This window comes from Lepisosteus platostomus, chromosome 19, assembly GCF_059453375.1.
Source record: "Lepisosteus platostomus isolate fLepPlt1 chromosome 19, fLepPlt1.hap1, whole genome shotgun sequence".
In the NCBI taxonomy this organism is placed as follows: Eukaryota; Metazoa; Chordata; class Actinopteri; order Semionotiformes; family Lepisosteidae; genus Lepisosteus; species Lepisosteus platostomus.
In genome coordinates, this window is record NC_142629.1 from 5,056,202 (window position 1) to 5,068,746 (window position 12,545).

At 42.8% G+C, this 12,545-nt stretch overlaps 3 long non-coding RNA genes across 3 annotated transcripts; 2 read left to right on the forward strand and 1 right to left on the reverse strand.

Annotated features, from left to right (window-relative positions):
- Window positions 1–633: 633 nt before the first annotated feature.
- On the reverse strand, window positions 634–2,712 carry LOC148644954 (uncharacterized). Its single transcript, XR_015928392.1, has 5 exons — window positions 2,411–2,712; window positions 1,908–1,963; window positions 1,614–1,698; window positions 1,349–1,404; window positions 634–853 (listed from the first exon to the last, which is right to left on the reverse strand). It is a non-coding gene; the product is annotated as an uncharacterized LOC148644954 (long non-coding RNA).
- Window positions 2,713–4,828: 2,116 nt separating this feature from the next.
- On the forward strand, window positions 4,829–5,774 carry LOC148644955 (uncharacterized). The gene is made up of 3 exons (XR_015928544.1): window positions 4,829–4,906; window positions 5,216–5,412; window positions 5,504–5,774. It is a non-coding gene; the product is annotated as an uncharacterized LOC148644955 (long non-coding RNA).
- A 2,327-nt stretch (window positions 5,775–8,101) lies between these two features.
- LOC148644956 (uncharacterized) lies at window positions 8,102–9,210 on the forward strand. Its single transcript, XR_015928492.1, has 4 exons — window positions 8,102–8,297; window positions 8,387–8,505; window positions 8,638–8,799; window positions 8,949–9,210. It is a non-coding gene; the product is annotated as an uncharacterized LOC148644956 (long non-coding RNA).
- Window positions 9,211–12,545: the final 3,335 nt, after the last annotated feature.

A 12,545-nucleotide genomic window follows, 5' to 3' on the forward strand; every position in this document is an offset into this window, starting at 1 on the left:
CGGAGAGATTTTGCTAACAGTTTGTGGCCGCAAGGGGACACTCTATCGCTTTTTGACTTGAAAAGGTCAAAGGCTACCCCCTTTTTAAGCGTGTCCAGATTTTCCCGCCAAAAAACTTAGTATATGGGGTTTTTCTCGGGGTGTGGTAGCAATCAAGCCGAGCCTCGCCCACCCCCCCTCATTGGAGAGGGGTAGGCGGGGGCTGGCTGATTGACCGCAGCTCTAGCCAGGCCCACTCGCTCCCGGCAGGAGAGGATGGCAGGTTGGTGGTGGCTTTGGTCCCTGCAGAGAGGCAGGTCTCCTGGTGTGTGGACTTAGAAAGCTGTCAGTTGCAAGCTGTGACTGATAGGCTGAGTCCGCCCTGGGTGCCTCCTCTCTCTCGGGCCGAGGCCATCTCCAGCCTGCCTTCCCCTCCTGCTGGGAGTGAGGGGGCTTGGCTAGAGCTATCCTCAGTTCTCCTCCCCCTGGGGCTATACCCACGCTCCCTCCTAGGGACCCTTTCCCCCCAGAGACTATCTAAAAAGGCGGGCGTCTTCGCACTTTTCCAGGTCAGTGCGATGGGGTGTCGCCTTGCGGTGCGTGGCGCACACTGCAAGACAACCCTTCGCACCTTCGAAAATACAGGACAATGCAGACAATGAAATGAGTGTTTTTATTGCAGAATTCACAGCAAATACATTAGCAGCGGTCAACAGAAAACATGCAGGTCAAGAATAAAATACAGCACTGAATCGGGACATTACAGATCAAGCCACTGGTAACAAAAATCAAGTGTAAGAAAAAGCACACATTGTCGAGAAGAACTTGCCAACGCTCGTCAAATTGCTGGAACGGAGATCGTCGGAGCGCAGAACTGAAGGCAAAAGAAAAAGGATCGAGTTAACAGGATATCGGACTTGCAGAAACGATTCACTTGAAGTTCTGAAGTCTTTTAACTTCTTAAATAAGTTGCCTAAATAAAGAAATATAAAAATACTCAAATTGAACAATAAACCATGGGAAATCACCACTACTCCAATATTTAGAAAATGCGTTCGGTCACATAGAGATTCAATGCTACTTGTAAATACGAGACCAGGTAACAGCGTGTATACTATTCGAATGAACTCTGCTTGAAAACTATCGATAAAATGTGCTGGTATTATCCATCTTTACCCAATGAATTCAAAAGATGAATGAAAATATCATAAAAAAGAACCAGCGCCTTAGACTTTACTCCACAAAATCACAATGAAACGAAAATCAGTTATCGAGTTAGTATAAAACCGTTCTTGTGTAAAAATGCTAGGAAATACGTGTTTTATCGAGTTACACAAATAATGTAGCGGAAGGTAGCAATTGAACTTACCTTGGAAAAAAAACACTTTCATAAGTGAACGTCCGTTCTTAAAATCCCTTTGTCCCCTGGAGAAATAAAGAAAAACTTAGTCAATTTCATCTTTACAACATTTTATCACTTCTTAGCGGTAAGCGTTATTATAGCCCGAATCCGAAAAGCTGAGATTACACAGCTACTGACTTCATACAGCAAATGTTTGAAGATAAATTACAGCCTTTTTTTCGTTAAAGGAAACAGAGTTAGAGATGCCATATCTTTTAAAAAACATACTTACATGAAAGGTGGTATAAGAGAGCTGAATCCAGACTTTTAAAACTTCGAGAGCACGCTCCAACGGACAGGAGACTCTTTTCGGCGTCCTAAAACACAAATTAAAGAGAAGTTGCAACTGAAGGCAAAAGAAAAAGGATCAAGTTAACAAGATATCAAACTTGCAGAATCGAATCTTTTTACTGTTTAAATAAGCTGCCTGAATAAAGAAATATACAAACACGCTCAAATTCAGTAAGATACCAACGGGTAATTTCATGAGAATTCACAGATAGCGGAGGGTAGGAATAGAATTTACCTTGGAAAACACACTTTTTCAAAACTGGAGCCCCGTTCTTGAAATCCTTTTGTCACCTGGAAAAATAAAATAAACTTTAGTTTAGTAAAAGAATAAGTAACTATCAACTTTACAATATTTTATCATTTTGGAGTGGAAACCGGTTTTATAGCCCGAATCCGAAAAGCAGGGATTACACAGCTACTGGCTTTATAAAGCAAATGTTTGAAGGTAAACTTCAGCCTTTTATCGTTAAAGGAAACTGACCAAGAGATACCATATCTTAAAAAAAACATACTTAAATGAAAGATAGTATAAGAACGCTAAATACAGACTTTTAAAACTTCGAGAGCACGCTCCAAGGGACAGAAGACTTAATTCAGCTTCCTAAACGCAAATTAAACCGAAACAAATACAATGAACAAAACTAGCAACAACAATACAGTTTTGTCTAACTTTCCTCAAAGTGAGATTTGATGTTTTGCATTTAAAATAAGAAAATTAGAAATAAAACGCAAACGCACCTAACGCCGCAGACACTCACCCCGCCGCCATCTTGCCGGGCGCACCTGTGGAACAGGTGGACGGGGCGTGTCCGCTGAGGAAGGTCACTCTGGGGGCGGGCCCGGCTCCTGAATGACAGCTGTGGATTCTGTTACAAGGGCTCAAGACTCACGGTACTGAAGATAAAAAGAAGCCTTAACTTACCAAATCGTTTATAATGTATATAACGGCTGAGGACTTTCAGACACCCGAATACAGTGACATCGCCCTGGTTGTTCGCCGGACTCGTTCAGCTTGCGGCCGGTTGATCTCTAGAACCAAGAGAAATGTGCTGGAGAGAGACCCCTGTCGCTCCTAGTTAGGACTGCACCTCTCTTTCACTGCTAGTGCCAAACCTGTCCTGCAGGTGTCACAGTGGTATAAGGGGCTGCTTTTTAGAATTGAATTCCGAACTATGCATTTCTAAAGGACTTAAACCCCCCATTTGTCCCTGTTTTGGAGGGCCCCGAAAATGGAACCCCCCAAAACGGCCGGCGTGGTAGAGAACAGCCACCTCCACAAACTCACCCCGACAGCACGAGAGCTACACCCGGGGCTTAGATCTCAGACTGACGGGGAGGCTCGGGGCTCGACTTCAACTCAAGAGACTCTCTGCGGGTCGATCTACTTTCTGAACTTTAGAAGTGTCCGATGGTTTAGCCCGCGGAGCCACCAGGCCGGCTACACACCACGCCGGGCGCCGAACTCTCTTATTCAGTCTAAATCACAGTCACAGTTCTGAGACGACAGTTCCCCCTGCTTGCCTGCTTTTCAACCATTAACGCTTCCGAGACGCCTTAGTAATGCGTTTTTGTAGTATTTTTGTGTGACTGGACATGACTTGTTTCACTTTTCGAATGGCAGTGAAAAATAAAGGATCAACATTTGCAGTAGAGTTGGAGGAGCCTGTTTGTTACGTGTTAACCAAACTGTTAGTGTTTTTTTTAAACAAAATTTCTTAAATGATTCTAAAGACAGCTTTTAAAAAAAAATGCATGAACGATTAATTTCATCTCAATGTTTTATACCTAAGCTGCTGTCTGGGCAGCGTCTCCCTTTAGTTCCTTTATACCAGTAGGTGTCACTACATTATACGGTATATCGATATTTATTCCCATGGGCGTTTGACAAGGTTCCATTAAGAAGTTTAGTCCTTCAGATAAAAGATTACAAAATCAAAAGCAATGCATGTAACTAGAATGTGAACTGTTTTTTGCAATGATGACCGAATAGTGATAAGGATGTGATAACTCGTTTTGTAGTCAATAGGGTTTCACGAAGCTATTATTATTATTATTAGAGATGCTATTATTTAATATACCATTTGATAAAGAAGGTACTGTAGTCAAGTGCAAAGAGTGCAGGTGATAAAAATGTTGTCTGTGAATATCAGACTGCTGGCCTTGAACTAGTGGAAGCAGTGTGCGACAGGTATTCAGGAGCTTAATAATAACTTAATAATAATAAGTTATGAATGTCAAAATGTCTCAAATGATTCTAAAGACAGCTTTCTTTAAAAAAATGCATGAACGATTAATTTAATCTAAATGGTTTATATCTAAACTGGTGTCTGGGCAGAGTCTCCCTTTAGTTCCTTTTACCATTAGGTGTCACTACATTATATGTTCAGTAAAGTCAATGGAGTTTCATGTCGCTCTTTTTATTATTATTAGAGATGTTATTATTTAATATACCATTTGATAAAGAAGGTACTGTAGTCAAGTGCAAAGAGTGCAGGTGATAAACATGTTGTCTGTGAATATCAGACTGCTGGCCTTGAACTAGTGGAAGCGGTGTGCGACAGGTATTCAGGAGCTTTAGAACTCATAATTGTCCTCTCTTAGAAAGAGATGCTAATGCTTAAAGTCATCAAAATTGTGTATAGTGTTATACGCTTTATACACAGACCGTACAGTAAAAAGCGTTGGGGAACCATTGTAAATGAGTGATGTACAATAATCACAGGTGAGATTGAGTATCAAACACTAACAGTATAATTCTTACTGCTTAATCCAAACTTCAAAGACAGGAACTCTGAAACCTGGAGCAGGGTTGACGTTAATTTCTAACCTTTTACTATTTATGACCCGAATCCCTGGAGATGCATAAAGCATATTCGTTTGCACTGAAAACACATCGTAAATGTTCAATCAAAGTTTCAATAAGGTTAACTCATCAGCGGCCCAGTTGAAAGTATGGATCTGGATTAATCTCCAAATTAATTGGGTCTGAAAGACTGTGTTGTCAAAGCGGAGACGGCCAACTCCAGGATCCAGTCCGTGTTTTACACATTTCTAGGTAATTAAAAATCAGAAGCCAGGTTTGATCAATCTCGAATCAGCCCTCAGCTGGTCTCCTTTAAAAACGGTTCTGGCTGCTGTATTACCTCTTTGTCTTTTAAATTGCGGCTTTACAGGTGGAGGAAAAATAATTCCGGGATGTTTTCGGTTAATTTGAGTAGCAGAACTCTGGACAAGGTTTCTTCGCATTAGGAGGGGAACAGTTTAAAAACTAAAGGAAATGAAGCATTTGAGCTTCAGAGTAATTAAAAAAGGACTTTGTCGTGGCCACTAGATCTTAGACGGGATTTTAGAAAGTGTCTTCGAGCTTTAAAAAAAACGTTGAATTATAACTTAAGCAATCAGTTTCTTACCTCTAAACGGGGCGACAAGCAACGTATCGTTTTTGTTACGGTTTAACATTGCTACTTATATTTTGAACACCTGGTCAGGTTTGTTAGTCGTGTATCGGCAGGTCTCTTATTTAATCCAATTTCTCCTCTCTAGGTGCCTAGTCTTCCTGTCCTCTACAAGCGTCTGAACGCCGAAGCGCAGAGCCCGCGTGTAGCGTGAAACTGGAGAGATGAGCGGGCAGCTCGAAGGGGAGAGAATCCACCTTGTCTGCACTCTGCTTATCGAGCCTCTTGCTTTCAGGCTCAACACCTTCCTTCAAACCAACCGCTCGTTTTTGCCTTCAAAAAGAGGTGCTGCCTTTGTACAGGCAAAGGCTAGAGGCCAAAACTTCTGATTGTAAGTATACAAATGCAAAAGGGTTTTTCTCCCCTGTTTCAGCAGTAGGTGATCCCGGAGAGCAGCCAGACTCACCTCGCGGTTCCGGGACCCACCGTCTCTCCGGCCGGCTGTCCTGACAGGAGCGTTTCCTCTCCCGGGGCTCCAGACTGCGGGCCGCCCGAGCGATGATCAACATTGGATAATAACAGCTGGTCGGGTTCCGATTATGCCGTTTCTTGTTCAATTGTTCCCCCCAATAAACGAGTGTCCTTGGATTGTTTCTTAAAGGCTGTGTGGATTTCCGTTGGATTTGGATACCTACATTGGGGTCATTTCTACAACGAGCGAGACTCCACGCATGATAATCCTTCTGTTTCTTTAATGAGCCTAAACGTGCTTCCTTTGCCCCTGTAGACTTTCCAGGGTGCCTATTGAACATTAATTTAGGGTGCTTCATCTCCCTCTGATAGCTGCTACAATGTGACTATATAATTTCAGCTGTTGCCTGTACGTCTACAAAGGGAAGCTGTCTGCGAACAAGCAACGGCGTAGTAGCACAATGAACTTGTACAATAAACGTGATGTAGTATAATCTTAATATCACAGCAACCTCCTAGTAAATATCACTTGTAGCCAAACTGGTGCTGGCAATAACAAGGTTCTGGAAGAGCAGCTCCAGTCGTGATTGCAGCTTGACTCCTGAGAAACTGTAAACTTGAGAAGGACAATTCTCCCATTGAATATTTCTATACAAAGCACTTTGCAATTCATAAGAATTTGAGAGAATGCAACCAAATCAGAGGAGGTTAGTGTGATTTCCTGTGGCTGAACTCCCCTTGTGGAAAAATGAGCACAGCACTGTATGAGCAAATCAGACTGTCCCTTGAAAGAGCATTTTGTGGTTAATTATGATCTTATGGTGTGTTGTAACACCCACCTCCACAATCTGTCTTGTAATACTACATCTGTGAACACCATTCTTCATTGAAGTAGGCATTTTGAGGACAGACCCAGGATCTGAGGCATTCAACATTTAAAGAGTAAGAGATGTATATTCTGCAAGGCAGAAGCACGCAGGCAGTCTTCAAACATTTGACTGAAAATTATAACCGTTTAACATTCAAGAAATTAACTTTGAATGTACATTAAACAGAATCCCACCCAAAAGCTATACTTTAGGACAAACATATGTCAATTTAAATCAACATTAATCTCTATTCAATTCTCCAAGAGATCCGTATTCTACCCATAGACGCAACAAGAAAGTGGAATTGTACTCAGAAAAAGACGCATTTCATAAAGAAAACCTCTTAATTTGCTTACTAAACCAGTTTATGTTCCTTTTTTTCCATAAAATGAACCATGAAACACTGAACTATGAACTGATTCTTTGAAATTAGTTCAAGAGATATAAAGAGATTCAAGGTTCAACATTTGTTACTCCAAGTGCAGAGCTACAGTATGTTACTGAAAACAGAGAATGTGTATCAGGTGATATAGTGATCATTGTATTGTTTTCCTAACAATCCAGTCTTTTTTATATCAACATTTGTTCCACAAATTAGGAATGTACTATTTTTTAATCCCCTGAAAGAGAAAACCCTGCCTCATAACTCCCTCTTAACGATGTAAGCAGCAGCAGCAGGCTGTGTTGAGTGTCCAGGTGGTCCTCATGATCCTCCCAGCTCAGGGACTGTGGGGAAAGGCCTGTGATCATCAGCACTGTTGAGAGTTTAGAAATACAATCCGAAATCATTGGAAAACCAATCCTTCCTCCATCAACAAATATAAAAACAGACACAGTGAGAAACTGATTAGTTCTTCAGATTAAAGAAAATGTATATTAACACAGCTACGGAGTATTACAAACTTTCTAAAGACTTCAAGAACACGCAATTGTTTGCCAATGTTATATCTCGGGAACAAGAGCAGCTGGGAAGCTACTTTCAACGGCACAAACGAATCAGACCGGCTCGGTTCTCCTGAGCCGCTGTAGGGGGGGCAGTGTGATGTCACGCCCCGAAGACATAAGGCGTTACGTCCTGGAAACGAAAACTGCACGAAAACGATTTTCAGCTGCACAAACTCAGCACTGACGAAAGCTGTTTATCATTTTTGCTGCTGATAGGGGGGACAACTTCACGGAGCTGGCAGAGTAAAGTCTCAGGGCATTGCAGTGTGAAGGTGGGACCCTGATACTGGCATTACAGTGTAGCGACACCCAGCGCTGTTAAATTAATAACTGTAGTAGGATCAGCGGCAAATAAGGATCTGGTTGTGTCAGATTACTGCAGTGGAGTGGACTGGAAAAGCTGAAAACTAGGTACCTCCGACTAAAACCATTAGTGGTGGTGGAGGGGAGTCCCCATTACCTGTAAAGCGCTATATAAGTGTAAGCAATTATTATTATTATTATTTTTTTTTTAAATAAGATTTTACTTTGAACTTAATAGTCCCTGTTAGATGTTTGGAATCTCAATGCAGTGGGATTTGTGCAGACTGGCTGTTTGAAAACGCCGCTGTTTAACAGCAGAGACGAGCAGCTCCGGGATCCGCTGCCCCTATTGGCTGGCTGTGATTGAGAAGGCAGGTGCGGTCGGTCTGCAATTAGACTTCAATTCGCTCATTTATAGCCGTTCTGGGACCAGGTCGCTTCAAAGCCTTTAAATAGCGAGTTTGGAAGCAACGAACGTTTCTCAAATTTACCGTTTAACTGGAGCTGCGGGATTCTGGGCTAAGCCTGTCGGTTTTTCTCGAACCGGGTGGAAGACGTAGTAAAATGGGGTTTAAACGTAAAGATGTCGGAGCTACTGGGCGGGCTACGTTTTGTGGCTTGGACTCTGCGAAGTGGAACGTGGTATTAAAACTGTGCTTACAACTGTTTTTACAGTGCTAGTTCTCCTTTCTGTAGTTCTACCTGCACGATATGCTTTTTTTGTATTCCAGGTTTCTGCTGTATCTTGGTGAGTCTCTGGGTTTTAACCGGCGGCAGTTGGGTCCTTCACCTGCAGACCTGATCGCAGATCCGTGTAGTGAGTGACCGGAGCTCCGCGGCGGATTCACAGGTGAGTCCGAGTCTCTTCATCCTAGAGCCCCGGTCAGCTCAGGACTGAAAACCACTTTTACTGGGATGGCGGATTTTCAAATCGGTACCGGGCCCTGTGGCTCCGTTTGACTTGTATCTTCTCACGGTGAAGTTGCAGGTCCGGCTGGGTTTTCCTTCTCCTGAACCTGTTTGCTGGAAGTCTCACCGACCGCTGTGTAGCTTCAACTGGGGGCGAACTTGTGACTTACCGGTAACAGACCGCAGGAAACTGCACCCAGCCGTGTGAGACCAGGTGTGAAGACTGAAACCCCCGGTAGGAGAAGAGGGAGAAACCGCTTACCTTGCTCTTGTCCTGCTGTGAAGTGTATAATGAGATTTAAATTTTGCTTTAAAACCAATTCATCGTAGAAATCGTGACTGGTTTTCGCAAAACCTGTAAGAACAAATGCATTTTTTTTCCAGCAACCGAGCAAAGCACCTGTACCAGGAGAGCAGCGAGGTATCAGCCGGACCTCCCCATCACCGCCATCCTCCGGCCGGGACGCCGGCCTGCACAGAACCGCCCCGTATTTATAACCTGAGTCCTGCTGAGCGCGAAAAGGACGACGAAGGTAGCTAATCAAGACACCGGGGACGGAGATGAGACTCTGGATATCCGTGCAATAACACCGCTGTATATTGTAATTGTTTCTTATGCTGTAATAAACTGCTGTGAATGTGTTAATTGGATTGATTATTTTGACAGGGTTGGGGTGTGGGGGGTACTGGGGTGTAGAGAACCGTGAATCGGGTCCCACCACGGGGCTCGCAGCGCTACAGCCTCCGGGCGCTGGCGTTGTCCCGGTCAGGGGAGTTGGGAGCCAGGGGACTGCGGCCTCGCCTACAGCCTTTGTCCCCGACCTCTGCGGGCCTGAGGACACTCGCCCCTCGGTACGTGAAGGATGACGCACCACGCTGCTGTGAGAACGCGTCTAGTTACCATGGTAACTAGGGGGCGTGACGGTTTTAGGGGCGGAGTTGAGAATCCAATCAGCGCCTTGAAGAGGTGGGTGTAAGCCCCGTTCACGAGAGGACACGCTGAGACCGAGAGGGAAAAATAACTGCAGAGACATGCGAGACTCGAACCCGGCTCACAGGGGTAGAGAAGGAGAAGAGTCAGGGGTTCAGCTGATTGAGCTATACTTCCAGCCGAATCCAGAGTGACTCCCTGGAGATACTTATTTGTTCAAACAAAAAACATTTGCCAAAACATTTGAAATGTATCCCTCCTCCTCTTTTAGAATTCCTAAGCGTTTCTCATCTACTTTTTCGGTTTTTTATAAAATGGGCTGTAGTCTATAGGGACAGGTGGATTTGAATGTGGATCTTACCGACCACAGGCCAGTGCCTTTCAAGATGAACGACAGTGCTCCCAGGAAACGGATTAAGCGCTGTCAATGAAAGCATTAAAACGGATTCCTTCCTCCTGGCAGATAAAGGAGAGACAGCTCTGCTGACTGGGAGCAGGAGCCACTACAGAGCTGCAGCACCCATGTAGTGAATTAAAAAACTTTTCAATTTCATATATGATGTAACTGAATATTACAAATACTTGTAGCTGCACTGAATCCAACAATGAGCTGTAGATGCTGTGATGCTGCACACTGTTCAGTAGGGGCGTCAGTCCTGCATAGTGCTCAGGACTCGGCTTCACTGCGAAAGCTGTTATGAGTTGGTATGACTCCATCTGTCTGTACGGAGTAGCTCTAAGTTTGCTGGTAGACTGGATTTAACTTGAATTATAAATGTGGACAATCAGGCTTTTCCACTGTTCCCCATGATAACCTCACTCCTCAAAAGGCAGAAGTTCCCCTGAGTCTCTTGGATTTGATCAATTGAGAAATCTCATCAATATGAAAAATAGATTCCTCCACAGCCACAGGAAATAAAGTCCAAATAAAGTAGTAAAGTGCATGGGAGAGGTGTTCACAAACTGATAAATAAATATTGCACAAACATGGGTTGAAACACAAGTGTCTATGAGTCTGATTAATAGTGCTTTATTATGTAGAAAAATGGTACATTAGTTTAATAAATAATCAGAAAGGAGTGAAGGAGCAGTCAGCTGATGACACTGTCCATTCCTGAGGCTGGGTACAGATTCTCCAGAAGCCGTCCCTGAGAAAATACCCACAGCAGTGTAGGAGCAAATCAGAGGGATCAAAGAGGACAACACAGTTTACTACAACAGGGATCATCTTCCCAAAACAACAACTTACAACAATATTCCACATCACATTAGCAATTATAAGAATGAACAGTTGGAGACAATACAAACATAAAATACAGTGATACGCTTGAGACAGAGTATCTGTACAGGTATATATATATAAAGCAATATGTATTTAACAGATATTCAGACCATTATGTCTATCTAGAAATATTAACAGAATTGTCAGGAAAAAATAATGTTTAAATGATGATGCAAGGGCAATAGCTTTTTTAATAAAAATTAAACCAGAATCTGTATTCTCTCTTTATCTATTCCTGGACTTGCAAAAATAAGTATTAATAATGTAATGACTACATTTTCAACACACTGGTCAACATGTTATCTCTTTCTGTCTTCTAGATCTGTCATATAAACAGTATAGAGCAACAGAGAGAGAAAGACTGGAGCTAAACCAGGTTACTGTTTGATCCAGTTAAATCAAACACCTTTACCCAGCTCTTCAGGTGCTGCTGATTTAAAGAGACCTCATCTACAGACACACTGACCCCTCCAGGACCAAGGCTGGACACCCCTGCTGCAGACACACCGACTGGACCAGGACCAGAACTGGACACCCCTGCAGAGACACTCACGCTACTGGGACCAAGACTGGACACCACTTATTTCCTTTATTGTCCTAGATGGGACATTTGCTTTGCAGGCAGGTAAAAGACAAAACATAATACACAACATGGAAAAAATAAAGTAAACTATGCACTTAATTCTCAAAGCTTCCGTTAAAGATGAGCTCTTGTCCTGCCTACCTCCTTCCTCATGGTTGTGAAGTGGGCGGAGTCACAGACTGTCCAGCTGGTCCTCATGATCTTCACAGCTTAGATGCTCAGCCTTTGGAAAGCTTTTCAGCTTCAATCTTGTTTCTCCAGAAACAGTTAGAAGACGAAGGATTCACTGAATCAGCTATGAGTTTTCTAACAATATCACTATCATCACCATCATCTTGGTATAACGTATCTGAAACAGAAATAAAATGTCCACAGCAACTAGTGTGCCGTAGCGCCGTGAAGTCATGTGTTCAGACTAACAACACTTAGCAGCTACAGCAGAAAAGCCCGCCTTAGATTTTTACCAGTTAAAGGCGAAGACGATTAAATATTTCTTCTTGCTAAAAAAAATAAATCCTTCCTGTTTTTTAAAGTGCGGAGGAGGAACAACAGTCTCAAAATTCCCGCCTTCCTTCCGAATGTCGGAGTTTATTGGGCAAACTGGACCAAGTCTCGCGTTTAATTGGGGACGTTTACTGTCAATCAGAAGTAACTCTCTACTAACCAATCGTGACATTGCTGACCTCAATACCAGTGATCTGATTGGCTCTTAATCGTCTCTTTCCGCTACAAGAGAGTTTAGACCCCAGTCACATGATCCGGGTGTTTGATATCGCACCAAACCGTCACTCTTGCGCTGCAAAACAGCCTTTCTGTTTCTGTAGACTCGTGTATCACCACTGCCGACTGGTGGTCTACTATCGGAATCGTCTCCTTTTACTGTACTTCGGTTTAATATAATTTCCAAATAATTCATTAATGCTACGAGTTTTTCTTAATATCCAAATAAATCTCCGATATCGAAATAGCCCATGTCAAAACTAGATTTTAGTAGCATCTATATAGTTGCAATAATAAGTTATGAATGTCAAAATGTCTCAAATGATTCTAAAGACAGCTTTCTTTAAAAAAAATGCATGAACGATTAATTTCATCTAAATGTTTTATATCTAAACTGGTGTCTGGGCAGAGTCTCCCTTTAGTTCCTTTTACCATTAGGTGTCACTACATTATATGTTCAGTAAA